General features: G+C 42.7%; 1 long non-coding RNA gene across 1 annotated transcript in view; it reads left to right on the top strand.

Moving 5' to 3' along the window:
- LOC116598575 overlaps positions 1 to 13,537 on the top strand; it is a 128,345-nt gene that overhangs the window by 18,505 nt on the left and 96,303 nt on the right. The window contains exon 2 of the long non-coding RNA XR_004289105.1: positions 10,854 to 11,001. This is a non-coding gene — a long non-coding RNA (uncharacterized LOC116598575). The remainder of the gene's footprint in view (positions 1 to 10,853; positions 11,002 to 13,537) is intronic.

Here is a 13,537-nt window from a genome sequence, read left to right on the forward strand (position 1 = left end):
GGCCCCGAGTTCCTGACTCTGTGCCACTTTTTTTATGACCTGCGTGGGGAAAGACCATGGATTTAGATTTCCAGGTTAAAGAAAATGTCTTTCAGGGTAAGATTTTAGGCCAAGCCCAAGCAGGAACTATTTGGGCAAGAGAAGATAACAGGAGTATTCCAAAGTTGGGGAGATGGAGTGTCCAAAGGTCCTGAGGCAGAAGGAGTTGGCTTTGGAGGCATGGCTGGAGAGGGGAGAGTGAAGGCAAGGCTGGAGAGTAGGCAAGAGTCAGAGTAGGTGCGACCTTGTAAATCCTACTAAGGGTCTTGAGCTAAATTCTGAGCAGAGTGGGAACTCCTGAAAGACCAGAATTTGTATGTGGTTTGTAGAGTCTCTCCAAACACAACTGCTACAGCTGGGAGAGGAGAGGCTTTCTCCCCACAGAGGATGGTGGCTGAGGCTGAGCTAACAACTCATTCCTCCTTCCCACCATCTTTTGTAGAAGAAAGAGGATTCTACATAGTTTTGTTCTTATCAGATCTCTGTCTTCTGCTGCATTTAGAAGATGGTGGTATCCAGAAAAGACTGATGTTATGGACTAAATGTTTGTGTTCCCCTCCCCCAAATTCATATGTCAAAATCTTGATCCCCAGTGTGATGGTATTAGGTGATGGGGCCTTTGGGAGGTCATCAGGTTAAAATGGCAGAGATTAGTTATGAGAAGACACCCTTAGCTAGCTCCCTATGAAGATACTATGGGAAGTTGGACAATTTCAAGGGGGAAGGGGGCTCTCCCAGAATCTGACCATGTTGGCATCTGGATCTTATACCCCCAGCCTCCAGAACTGGGGGAAATTTCTTTTGTTCATATGCCCCCCAGTCTGTGGTAATTAGTGATAGCAGCCCAGATGGATAAAGGCAACTGGCAAACCAAAAATTCATTCAGCACTGCTTAATAGTAACCTCAGGCACTAGCATTAACTTTCACATTGCCCACACTGTGGGAATTAAGATTAGGAAAATGATCTTCTCCCTCTCTCCCCCACCCAGATTTCCATGTTAAAAATGGTAGCACTTCCTTACATTCTTGAGACAGATACTCTATTATTCTGGGGTTTTGTTTTTCTTTTTAATCAATGCTTTCATTTATTCACTCATCCAACGTTTGCATACCTATCGTGTGGCAGACTTGAAAGATCGAAAAGCAAGTAAGACTCAGGTCCCTGTGGAAGGCAGAATAATGAATGGCATCCCCGAAATGTCCACATCCTAATCCCCGGAACCTGTGGACACATTACCTCCTATGGCAAAAGAGACTGTGCAGATGTGTGTAAGTCAAGGCTCTTAAGATGGGAGATCATCCTGGAATATCGTGAAAGAAGGAGGCAGGAGGGTCCAAGTCCTAGAAGGAGATAGAAGGACCAAAGCAGAGTGAGCAACACTACTCCTGGTTGAGGCCACAAGCCAAGGAAGGAGGGCAGCCTCCGGAGGCTGGAAAAGGTGAGGAATGGGTCCTCCCCTAGAGCTGCCAGAAAGGAAGGCAGCCCTGCCAGTACTTTGGTTTTAGTCCAGGAAGACCCACTGGGAACTTCTGATGCTCATAAGATAATAAATTTGTTTTGTTTCAGACAACTAAATTTGTGATCATTTCTACACCTGCATTAGGGAAAAAATGCATTCCCCACTCCCCTGGGACCTGTCCCAGGACAGACATCTTTGATCTCTCAGTTTCCCGCTAGGGCCCACAGTGTTTCTCAACCCAGCAGTCCAGGCAGCGCTTCCCAATCAGCCAGTGACTGGATGTAGCTCACTTTGCATCCTGCGGGGTCTGTGCAACACCTTACACACCAGTGTGACTCCGCCGGCACCGCTGTATGTGTAAATATTCGTTATGTGGACATTTCTTAAAGATTTTTATTTTTATTTATTTGATAGACAGAGACCACAAGTAGGCAGAGAGGCAGGCAGAGAGAGAGGGGGAAGCAGGCTCCCTGCTGAGCAGAGAGCCCGATGCGAGGCTCGATCCCAGGACCCTGAGATCATGACCTGAGCCAAAGGCAGAGGCTTAACCCACTGAGCCACCCAGGTGCCCTCATTATGTGGATATTTCTTAATAAGTCTTCTAGATTTGGGCTCCAAAGTTGGTTCCGCCCCATAGTTGCTGTGTCTCCTCGAGCAAATTACATACATCCCCAGGCTTCAATTTCTTTATCTTGAAGATAATACTATCTACCTCCAAGATCATGAAGAATAAGTGACTAAGGTATCAAAGCATGAAAACTCATGCATGGCCAGGAAGTGCCCCGATTTTAACAATGGGGATAATGACTGCTATTGTTATTGTCTACAGAATTTACCTGAGGTTTAAAAGTCCTTTGGAAAAAAATAAAAAATAAAAATAAAAGTCCTTTGGGGACCTACTGTCTACAGTGTGGGACACACACTAGACAAGTAAGAGTGAGGGCAAGTGGACAGGCTTTAACTGGGAGAAGACAGAATCGGGGTGAGGATGGTCGAAATGGAAACAAGTGAGGGGACTTCACAATACTGCAGAAGTAAAATCAACGGGCTTGGCAATGAATTGCCTCTGGGGGTAAAGAAATGTCAAGGAAAGGGGCACGTGGGTGACTCAGTGAGTTAAAGCCTCTGCCTTCAGCTCAGGTCATCATCCCAGAGTCCTGGGATGGAGCCCTGCATTAACTGGGCTCTCTGCTCAGCTGGGAGAGTGCTTCCCCCTCTCTCTGCCTACTTGTGATCTCTGTCTGTCAAATAAATAAATAAAATCTTAAGAAAAACTTTTTTTAAATTTCAAGGATGACAAAGTCCAAAACCTTATGATGACATGCTAATTAAAGCATGACATAAATCCTTATTTTGTTTGTGACCTCCCCTGCCGCCTAGCTTTTCCTAGTGTGGTACTCTTTTCTTTCTTCCCGTAACAAAGGAACACCATAAAAATAAAAATCAAAAAAATAAAATAAAATAAAGAGCCAAAGGAGACACCAAGTATAGAGGCATAAACTATTTGGCAAAATGTAACGGAAAACAAGGAGACTTCCTCTACCTGAATTTTGGCTTTTTGTTGCCACTATGTCAAGAAGACATCATGATTGGCCAGAAAGAGGGAGTGTAAGACAACAGAAAAAGAAAAAAATAAATAGAATTAAAAGGTCTGAATTGATTTTTAGAAAGAGAAATAAATGGATAGCATAAGAGATACTTTTTAATTTTTAATGCCTGTGATACATTTGGGCTGGGGGGTGTAGGCAGCAGGTGGAGAAAAGAGAACGAAGCCCTTTGGGGCTGTGCAGGGTACGGGACGGGGCCAGCAGACTGACTGATGGGGAAGAGGGAAACATTCTGGAGGTCGAGTTGGGACATATGGTGTCCAAACCCCGACTTGGCACCAATGAGTAAGCCCAGAGCTTACCCACGAGGATTCTACAAGATAGCTCTTGTGTGCCTGGGTTCTGTAAAGCTGCCGGGAGTCGAAGGGAGGTCTGCGGTCCTCAGGAGGAAACCATCTCACTGGCACGTGAGTTGCCCCTAGTATCTCATGGGGCCTCACTGGCTGGAGGGTAGTTAAAGGGAGCCACTTTCCTCCAAAAGAACCTCTATGCCCTTCTGCCACTGTCCTCCCAAAGAGACCCTGTTAAAGGTGGAATGTTTCTGAGCCGTGGCCCACCAGGAACTGCTGAATAGTGGAGTTTATTTCTGCATGAAACAAAATACCTATTTTTTTCCTTCTGCCTGGGTCCATGATTTGGCTGTGTTTAGCAGAAGAAAGGCAGGAAAGGCATACTTTGAAATTGTAGCAAGCATCTGAGCAGATTGAATTTAATGTTGGATACACATGCCTCCTGCTCCTTATTCACTGGGGCGCAGTGCGACGCTCTATTGAAGGGCCTGCTGATCTAAGCCAGTGCTAACTGTTAACAGCAAAGGGCAGGAGCGAGGGGCAGCAGGCTGCATCCAAGGAGGGATGCCCTTCCCCAGGATGCTTCTAGACACTCTGCTCAGCTCCACCGTGCCCGGTGAGACAGGGCAAGAACCTAAAAGCTGCTCAAGTTCTAGCTTAGCCACAAACATACCGTTTGGCCTTTTCCCACAGCTTAGGTTTGGTTTTCCTGTCCAGGAGATAAAGGGACTGGACTAGATGACTATAAGATTTGTTTTAGGATTCTGACATTTGGAGCATCAACAGATGCTGGAAAGGAATGCCAGCCACAAGGGTAGGATAAAATTTGGCCCAAGTGTTTGGGAGGGCATTAGCTTTCAAATGTTTTAATGGGCATACTCTTTGGCTTATAGGGGACAATTCTTGGGGTATATCCTGTGGAAATACTAGCAAAAGTTTGCAAACTTGGATGTTTATAACTGCAACGTATCAGCAACAGCTTATGTGTCCACTAGAAGGAAAGTGGTTAAATAAATGTGCTACACAGCTGTAATAAAGAATAAAAAATAGATAATACTTTAGTATATTTTTATAATAATATATAATAAAAATATCCAAAATATATCTTAAAGTGAAAAAGTTAAATTGTTGAGTAAAATATATACAGCTTGATTATGTTTTTCTCTGAAATGAAATCCAGGTATGTATAACATATTTTATATTTAATTATATATGCATATGCATTATATTTAATTATATATGCATAGAGAAAAGTTTGAGAAGGTTCCACACCAAAAGTAATAGTGGTTTGCTCTAGGGCTGTACAGTTCAATCTGGTAGCCTCACGTAACTACTGAGTACTCACAGTGTGGCTGGTGTGACCGAGGAATTGGGTCTTAAAATTTTATTTAATTTTAATTACTTCATATTTAATTTAAAACCTGTCCTTCAACTGTATGTTTTAGGAGATCTAAATACATATCAAGTATTTTTAATGAGAATATAGCATCCATTGAGATGTATTGTAAGTGTAAAATACACATCAGATTTAGAAGGCCTAGTACTCAAAAGTGGTAAATATCTCAATAATAATTTTCTATTTTATTAATAATTTGATAATATTGATTACATATTGAAGTAAAATGAGTTGGGATACATTACATTAAATAAAAGATATAATTAAAATTAATCTCACCTGTACCTTTTCTACTTTTTTTTAACGTGGCTACTAGAAAACTTCAAATTACATATATAGCTCACATGATATTTCTTTTTTTTTTTTTAAGATTTTATTTATTCATTTGACAGAGAGAAATCACAAGTAGATGGAGAGGCAGGCAGAGAGAGTGAGGGAAGCAGGCTCCCTGCTGAGCAGAGAGCCCGATGCGGGACTCGATCCCAGGACTCTGAGATCATGACCAGAGCTGAAGGCAGTGGCTTAACCCACTGAGCCACCCAGGCGCCCTCACATGATATTTCTAATGGGCACTGCTGCTCTGGGGAATGTGATAGAGGAGAGGCTAGACGAACTTTTCATTTATATACTTTTGCATTGTTTGATTTTGTTATAGTAAGCCTGGATTACTTTCATAATTTATGAAGAATAAAGACCTTTAAAATGTGATAATAAAAAAATCATTTCTAGGATGTATTTTGATATATAAAGAAAATATTTGAGAAAACACTCCCTCTAATTTGTTTCTTTTGGGATGGTGTGTCAGGGTCTGAAATAAATGTTTTGCCATCAGGTTATTATAAAATGGAACTCGCATTGTGATGTGTCTGTGATTTACCAGTATCTTCTAATTGCTTGACCCTTTCTTGGACCACTGCTATCCTCAGTAAGTATACTTCTGCCTGACAACCATCCCAGCTGTGTTGGAAGAGGATTGTTTCTCAGAGAGTAGGAGTTAAGCCCACGAGAGTTAGGGAAAAAAAGAGAAATAATCCTTGAAGAAATCTCCCCTCTTCTCTCCAGCTCCCTCCTCCTGTATCAAGATTCCCCAAAGCTTTGGGGATCTATAGTCCTAGGCTGAACTTCCTACCTCGCTAAATGACAAGGCCAGGATGTTAATGTTCCCCACGCAGACACGTCTGTGTTATACATAAAGATGTCTGTGTTACACATAAACACGTTATGGCTGTAACAATATCACTTTCAAAGGAGCACTAATCCAATGAAGTCATCGAGTCAGAAAACATTTGTTTCTCCGTGTCTTGTGTCTGAGCCGTGTGTGAGACAGAACAGTGAGAAGGAGGGCCGGGGGAAGCATGGAGGGAAGAAGAAGAGAGAGAGAGAGAGGACAATCTAGAAAACCCGACTCTGCAGAGACAGCTTTTCAAACTATGCCTCTGGTTTCTTATTTGTTTGCTATGGTGTCACTTCCTGATACTTTTTCTGTTTTAAAAGTTGATGATTATCTTTTCTCTACAAAGAGGCAGGTATACAGGTGACCCAAGTCAATATGTTGGGTAGGAGATTGTGGGGTTTCAATGGATGTCACAGGATGATGGGTAGAGAAGAAAACAGTGGCAGTTCTTAAAGTTCAGAAATAGCCAGCTCCATGCTCCCCTAAAACCCTAGATCACCCAGATCATAGCTTATGTCTGCCTAGATCATATTGGCCTCTTTCTATCTGTCTTCCTGGGTAAGTGCTCCTATCCCCAGCACCTTGCACAGAGTCTTGCAAATAGTAGGCTCTTAATAGAAGTTTGTTAATTGAATGGGTGAAAGAATAAACGAAGGAATAAATGGACCTATCATTCAAGCGTCACTCTTATCTAAAACATTAATGCAATTAGAATTTCTTCCCAAAAATGGACTTGTAAAATTTTCCATCTTATTTACACTATATTTATTAAATGCCTATCATCGGCTAAAATAAAAGATGTCTAAACAAAGCCAGATTTTACACACACACACACACACACACACACACACACACACATACGGTCCCAGCCCTTATGACGTTTACAGTCTGGGGAGAAAGAGAAGGTAGGGATCAGGTATAAAAACATAACATTAAAAATCACAAATTGTAGTAAGTGCTCCCCAGGATATGATCAGGGCTGATGATGGAGAACAAAGCAAGGGGCTGGGCCAATTTCACCAAGCCAATTTTTCTCTTCTCTGAGCAACTGACATTGAAGTCAAAGCCTGGAGGTTGGGGAGTCAATTCTTAAATAAACAAATTGTGGGTGAGAGGGCCCAGGAGAGAGGAAAAGCCTTCCACACACCCAGGAGCAGTGCCTGCTGCTTCTGTGACTTATCACCCAAATGTGTAATGTAATTTGAATCTGACTTGATTCATTTGGGTTTTAGGGTCCAGGCTAATTTGCATGCCTGACTAGGTGTCCATGTCCGTTGGAACCCACGTGCTCAGAGTATAAAGAAGGTGATTTCCCTTATTAGAAGGGCAATGTGATTATGAGGGGATGTCTGGGAGTGGGCTGAGGGGTGGCTGGCAGGAGGCTGGTAAATTTCGCTCGCTTGTCTTCAAGGTTGTCTCATCCCTCTTCACACTAGCTTCCGCATTTCAGATCTGCTCACTATTCAGTTTCTGCTTTCAATATATATATATTTTTGTTGATAATAATTACACGAGATTCACAAGAGCATTCTTATTTTTCACTTTATTTATACTCCTTGTCCCTTTTGAATATTTTAAAATATGAGTTTTTATACCTTACCTTATAAAACGAGTAAATACAATTGTGAACTAGATGTATAGTTCTGTTTAACACGGCGACCCTATGACCATTGTTGGGAATTAGTTTTCTTTCTTCCCGATTCTTAATGCGATATAATTTCAGTGCAATTAGATTTAGAAAACTCAAGAAAAAATAAAAAGGAAATTAAATTCTCTATAACTTAACCATCCAGAGATTACAACTGATAATATCTTGTTATATTTCTTTCTCAACGCCTTTTTAAAAATAGAATCAAATTCTATTGTTAATTTATAATTGACCTTTAAAAACTAGAAACTCAATATATGTAGGCACCTTTCCATGACCGTAAATGCCGACCTTTTGTATGGGTCTATCATAATTGAAATTAGTGGACATTTAGGTTGCAATTTTCACTGTAAAATTAACTTTTAATCTACATTAATCTACATTTTTAATAATATTTATTTATTTACTGGGGGAAGGGGCAGAGGGTGAAGGAGAGAGAAACTCAAGCAGACTCAATGAGTATAAACTAGATGTTTGAAAATGTTTGAAAATCTAGGCTGACCAAATCACATTCAGGGTTGTTTCCTAATGTCACTGAACAATTTAAACAGCAAGTTTCTCTTAAACTGTTCTTTCTTTCTTTCTTAGATTTATTTATTTACTTGAGAGAGAGAAAAAGCAGGTGCATGGGAGAGGGGCAGGAGGAGAAAGAGGGGAAGCAGACTCCCTGCTCAACAGGGAGCCCCAGGGCTCGATCTCCTCATCCTGAGATCCTAACTTGCACCAAAACCAAGAGTCAGAGGCTTAACTGACTGAGGCACCTAGAAGCCCCACAAAATGCCCTTTCATAAAATATCAATTTCTCGGGAGGTTGGTGGTGATGCATAGGGCGCAATGCCTCTGAAATCCGTCTAATGCTTAGTTTGAAGATTTGCTCACATCTGTTGTGTGGAGGGGGTGGGGTGAGAGTAGGGGTGAGTACTGTTGGGAGTTCCCGCTCTGATCACAACTGTTACTGCGTCATCACCATGTCGGGCAGGGGAGGGGGCGAGGCAAGAGGCAAAGCTCCAGGTGCCCAGAAGCGGGCCCGCTGGAGGATTCTAGCCATCAGAGGCCCCCACCTACCAGGACTTGAAAAAGAGAACCTCCACCGGTTTCCCTCCAACAAAACAGAACATCAGCCAGTGCTGGTCCTCCTCGTGCAAGATCAGCCTGGCGCAGGTGGGTGAATACCCAGAGATCTGTTCCACCTTCAAACCTGACATTCCCCTTAGTTACCATCCTGTGATTTCCTAAAGTCTATTTTCTGTTTCTTTTCAGCTATAGCAACCTGCTCTCCTAAATAGCTTCTTTATCTGGTGGAGCAATTACAGTGTGTGACTAACAGCTGTGGTTCATAAACATGAGTTTCACTGTTTGGGTCAGTAGTTCTTAGCCTTTTCTGAATGGCAACTCCCACAGCTGATCTTGGCATTAAGAGAAGCACCTTTCCTGAGCACTCGGGTTGGTACTCAATAGAGCAGTTTACTCTTGGAGGGTTCTGTTTTCCCATTATAAAGGAGGTGACATTTTTATTAAGTTGTGAGTCCTGGTATCTAATACCAAACATATTTCTGGATGCTGACTTTATTAGTGATTTTAACTTTCTCCATTGAGCTTTTCTTTCTATTCCAAATGGTCTACAATAGGTATGTCTTTTTAGACTTAGGAAAAAAAAAATGTTCTTTCAAAAAGTAAGTCTCAGGCTCGATGAAGAGTCTTAGACCCGACACCAAAAATCACAATCCATCAAAAAAAGGTATAAATTACACTTCAGAAGAATTCAAAGCTTTTGCTGTGTGAAAGACTATGTAAAGAGGACGAAAAGACAAGCCGTGGACTGGGAGAAAATACTATTTGCAAACCACACGTCTGACAAAGGATTTGTACCTAGAACATACAAAGAATGCTCGAAGGTTGAGAGTAAAAACAAAGAATTGAATTAGAAAATGGGCAGCCTATAAGAGACATGTCATTGAAGAGGGCATACGGAGGGCAAAAAAGCTCGAGAAAAGGTCTTCAACGTTACCAGCCATGAGAGGAATGCGTTTGACCATGACCAGATACCACAACACACCTACTGAGAGAGCTAAAGTGAAAATAGTGACAATGCCAAATGCTCACAGGGAATCAGAGAAACCAGATCTCTCGTACGTGGCTGGTGGGAACGTAAAATCGTACAGTGACTTTGGAGAACAGGTTGGCAATTTCTTAAAAAACTGAACATAGACTTTCCATATGACCCAGCAATTAACCCCTGGGCACGTATCCCCCAGAAATGAAAGAACCCGAACAGGAGTATTCATAACAGCTTTATTCGCCTTAGCCAAAATCTGCAAAACACCAAAACGTCCATCAATGACTATTTCATACCTTTTAGATATTTTTGTTTTAGAATGTGAGAATTTATTGCTTAATTTTTTATTTGGAATAAAACTCATTTAACATAAAACATCACTTTACTTTCTTGAGCGCACAATTCAGTGGTGTTTTTAGTTTATTCACAGTATTGTGCAACCATCAACATTATACGATTCCAGACATTTTCATCAGCCAAAAGGAAACCTCACACCCATCGGGTCATTTTCCCTCCCCTGCAATAACTAATCTCCTTTCCACACATTATATGATTCCACGTATATGAAGGGTGCCTATGCATGGAATCCTACAACAGGATACAAGAAAGAGTCCATTGTGCCTGGCTTCTTTCACCCAGCATAATGTTTTCAAGGTTCATCCCTGAAGTAGCATGCATCAGAACTTCACTGCTTTTTGTGGTCAGATAATATTCCACTGCACAGATATATTTAAATTTAAATTTTTAAGATTTTATTTATTTATTTGACAGACAGAGATTACAAGTAGGCAGAGAGGCAGGCAGAGAGAGAGGGAGGAAGCAGGCTCCCTGCCGAGCAGAGAGCCCGATGCGGAGCTAGATCCCAGGACCCTGAGATCATGACCTGAGCCGAAGGCAGAGGCTTAACCCACTGAGCCACCCAGGCACCCCTAATTTTAATTTTTTTAAAAAAATATTTTATTTATTTATTTGACAGACAGAGATCACGAGTAGGCAGAGAGGCAGGCAGAGAAAGAGGGAGAGAAGGAAGCAGGCTCCTTGCGGATCAGAGAGTCCAATGTGGGGCTCGATCCCAGGACCCCGGGATCATGACCTGAGCCAAAGGCAGAGGCTTTAACCCACTGAGCCAGGCACCCCTAATTTTAATTTTTGATACAATTTTTCTTTGTTCCCTTCCTGCAGGTCTCTTTTACGTTGGTTAGTTTAGCGAACTGCCTCCAGCCTGGACTGCTGACCCGTGACCTCCCATAACTCAAACCCAGGCTGACATATGTGGGCTTCGTTCCCTCACTTCTCAGTGTCTCCTCCTGAAATCAAGACGCTTCCTCGGGTAGGTCATTAATTGGGACTCAGAGGATCTCTACAGGGGAGAGTCTCTTCGTGCCACATCAGAGGTGACTGGTGTCAGGGTGGAAGGGAGGGGAGACAGCCAGTCTGTCTACGGAGCCGAACCAATTTGTAGTCTCTCCTAGTCACTTGACTCCCCTTTCTAGAACAAGGCGCACTAAATCTTTTTCCCAAAGCAAAACTTTTCTAAGCTGTTTTGGAAGCACACCCATTTTGCCCAAGTGTCCTTACTCTCTGCCTGGTACTCTTGCGTCCAGAGCTATCTGTCCCACGGTGTTGCAGTCACCCCCTTACCCACTACCAAGCACAGTATCCTTCCATCACTGATGTCATAGCTGGGCTGAGCTGACTGTGCCCATGGTATGTTGGTGTCTTAGTAAACGCGAAGCCCAGTTACTGAGCCCTTATGATGTACAGGCCCCAGACTGAGCCCTTTGCATCTGACTTCGGGCTCACAGCAATTGCATCGGACCGAAGCTGTTCTTATTCCCCATTAAGATTTAGAGGCAGAGGCTCGAAGAGTTTTAGGGTCCAGTCCAAGATCATAGCACACTGAGTGGCTTGGGGAGGTTGCAACACAAACCAGACCAATGAGTCATTCAAGTGCACCGAGAGCCTAGGCTCTGCAGCCAGACTTCCTGGCTTCCAATCCTGGCTCCTTGTCCATTACCTATTTGGATTTGCCTCCTTTTTCCTACCTGTAAAATGGGGTTAATAATAATACCTACCTCATCGTGTCATTGTAAAAATGAAATACAAGAATCTGCTACGAAAAAAAAAAAAAAAAAAAAAAAAAAGAATCTGCTACGGCCTGAGAGCTCTGTGCCTGGCACATACTAAAGGCCATGTGAATGATCACTGTTGTCATGGTTGTTTTTATTACGTTAAGTCTTAAAAATGGGACAGTGAGGCAAGGAAAAGAAAAAAATGACCCAAACAGACACCATTTCATGTTGCCTCATGAGATCTCTTCTGGCCGAGTGACACAGCGTGCACTTACTCCAAGCTGCTGCTCCCAGCCCCAGGGGCTTTCAGCCACCCACAAAGCCAAACCAACCATTTCCAAAGCCACATTCTTCAGGTCAGCGATAAGTCTCTGTAGTAATAGGAAAGGGAACGAGGGGAGCATAACTCTTTCCTATAAGAGCCAGCCACGGATTTTCTTTGGAGAAGCATATTATGTGGGCACCCGGGACATTGCCTTTTGTCAATATTTAGGATCACCTAAATAACTTAGGAGCACGGATGCTTTGTGTATCTCTATTTCCACAACACACCACGGACTATCAGTGCTACAGGAAATACAGTCAATAGTGCCTTTAACTCTAATCAGATTAGAGAACCAATTCCAGGAACTCCAGAGCCAGTTCAGAAAACTCATCTTTACCAAAGGGTGTCATGACACATTACCTGCCTCACAGAGACTGGTTAAGAGACCTGCAGCTGAGGCTTTCTTCACTCCTCTAAATTGGTGATGGCTTCAGTCCAGGCCAAAATCAGCTTCAATTTGGAATCCCAATCAATAGCCCTGTGAAGGACTTCGCTTTGAGGGACCCTAAGTTGGCTGAAGGAAGATAGGCCTCACCATCAGATGGGCTAAAGCAGGTGGGTCTCCCTGAGCTCAGGGAGCTACAAAGATTTTTTGGGCAGAGCAATAAGAATGTTACTGCTGGCATAGGACCATATGTCAGGTTTATAGCTCTGAGTCCCCGACACAAACTCCAGGCTCTCATGACCTTCAGGAAAGACAAGGTTTACAGTTGATCTAATTTAGAAGGGAGAGGCTCTTTCCAGAATCCCTGAGTATAAGGAATGCCTCATTGGGGGGGGGGGGGGTGAGGGAGGTGGGAACATACCCTTAGGACTGGTGTCTAATATAAGTGCCCTTAGGGGCGCCTCGGTGGCTCAGTGGGTTAAAGCCTCAGCGTTTGGCTCAGGTCATGATCCCAGGGTCCTGGGATTGAGCCCCATGTCGGGCTCTCTGCTCAGCAGGGAGCCGGCTTCCCTTCCTCTCTCTGCCTGCCTCTCTGCCTACTTGTGATCTCTGTCAAATAAATAAATAAAATCTTAAAAAAAAAAAAAAAGATAAGTGCCCTTAGAATTTCCTGGGGAGGGGGGAGGGGAAATCTCTATAAAGAATCATAAATCTTTAAGATTTTAGAAACTTATCTTGATGTGGCTTTATCAACATTCCTGTTACGTGTGTTAGTAGAAGGTATTTATCTCCATGGCACCATCACCTAACTGAACTCTTTTTTTTTTATGATAAAGAAGCTGAAGCCGAGTCAGACAGCAATATAGTAATGAAGACCCAGAACACAAGATGGCAGCCCTCAGTATATTTTTCCACACTCAGAGTCACACTGCTAAAAGACGGTTCTAAAAATGTCCTTCTACACAGATCATTCCTCCCTCTCACAAGGCTGGTGGGTCCCTCCCAGCAGATAGTTCTTTTTTTTTTTTTTTTAAAGATTTTATTTATTTATTTGACAGACAGAGATCACAAGTAGGCAGAGAAG

This window comes from Mustela erminea, chromosome 9 (genome assembly GCF_009829155.1).
Source record: "Mustela erminea isolate mMusErm1 chromosome 9, mMusErm1.Pri, whole genome shotgun sequence".
Lineage (NCBI taxonomy): Eukaryota > Metazoa > Chordata > Mammalia > Carnivora > Mustelidae > Mustela > Mustela erminea.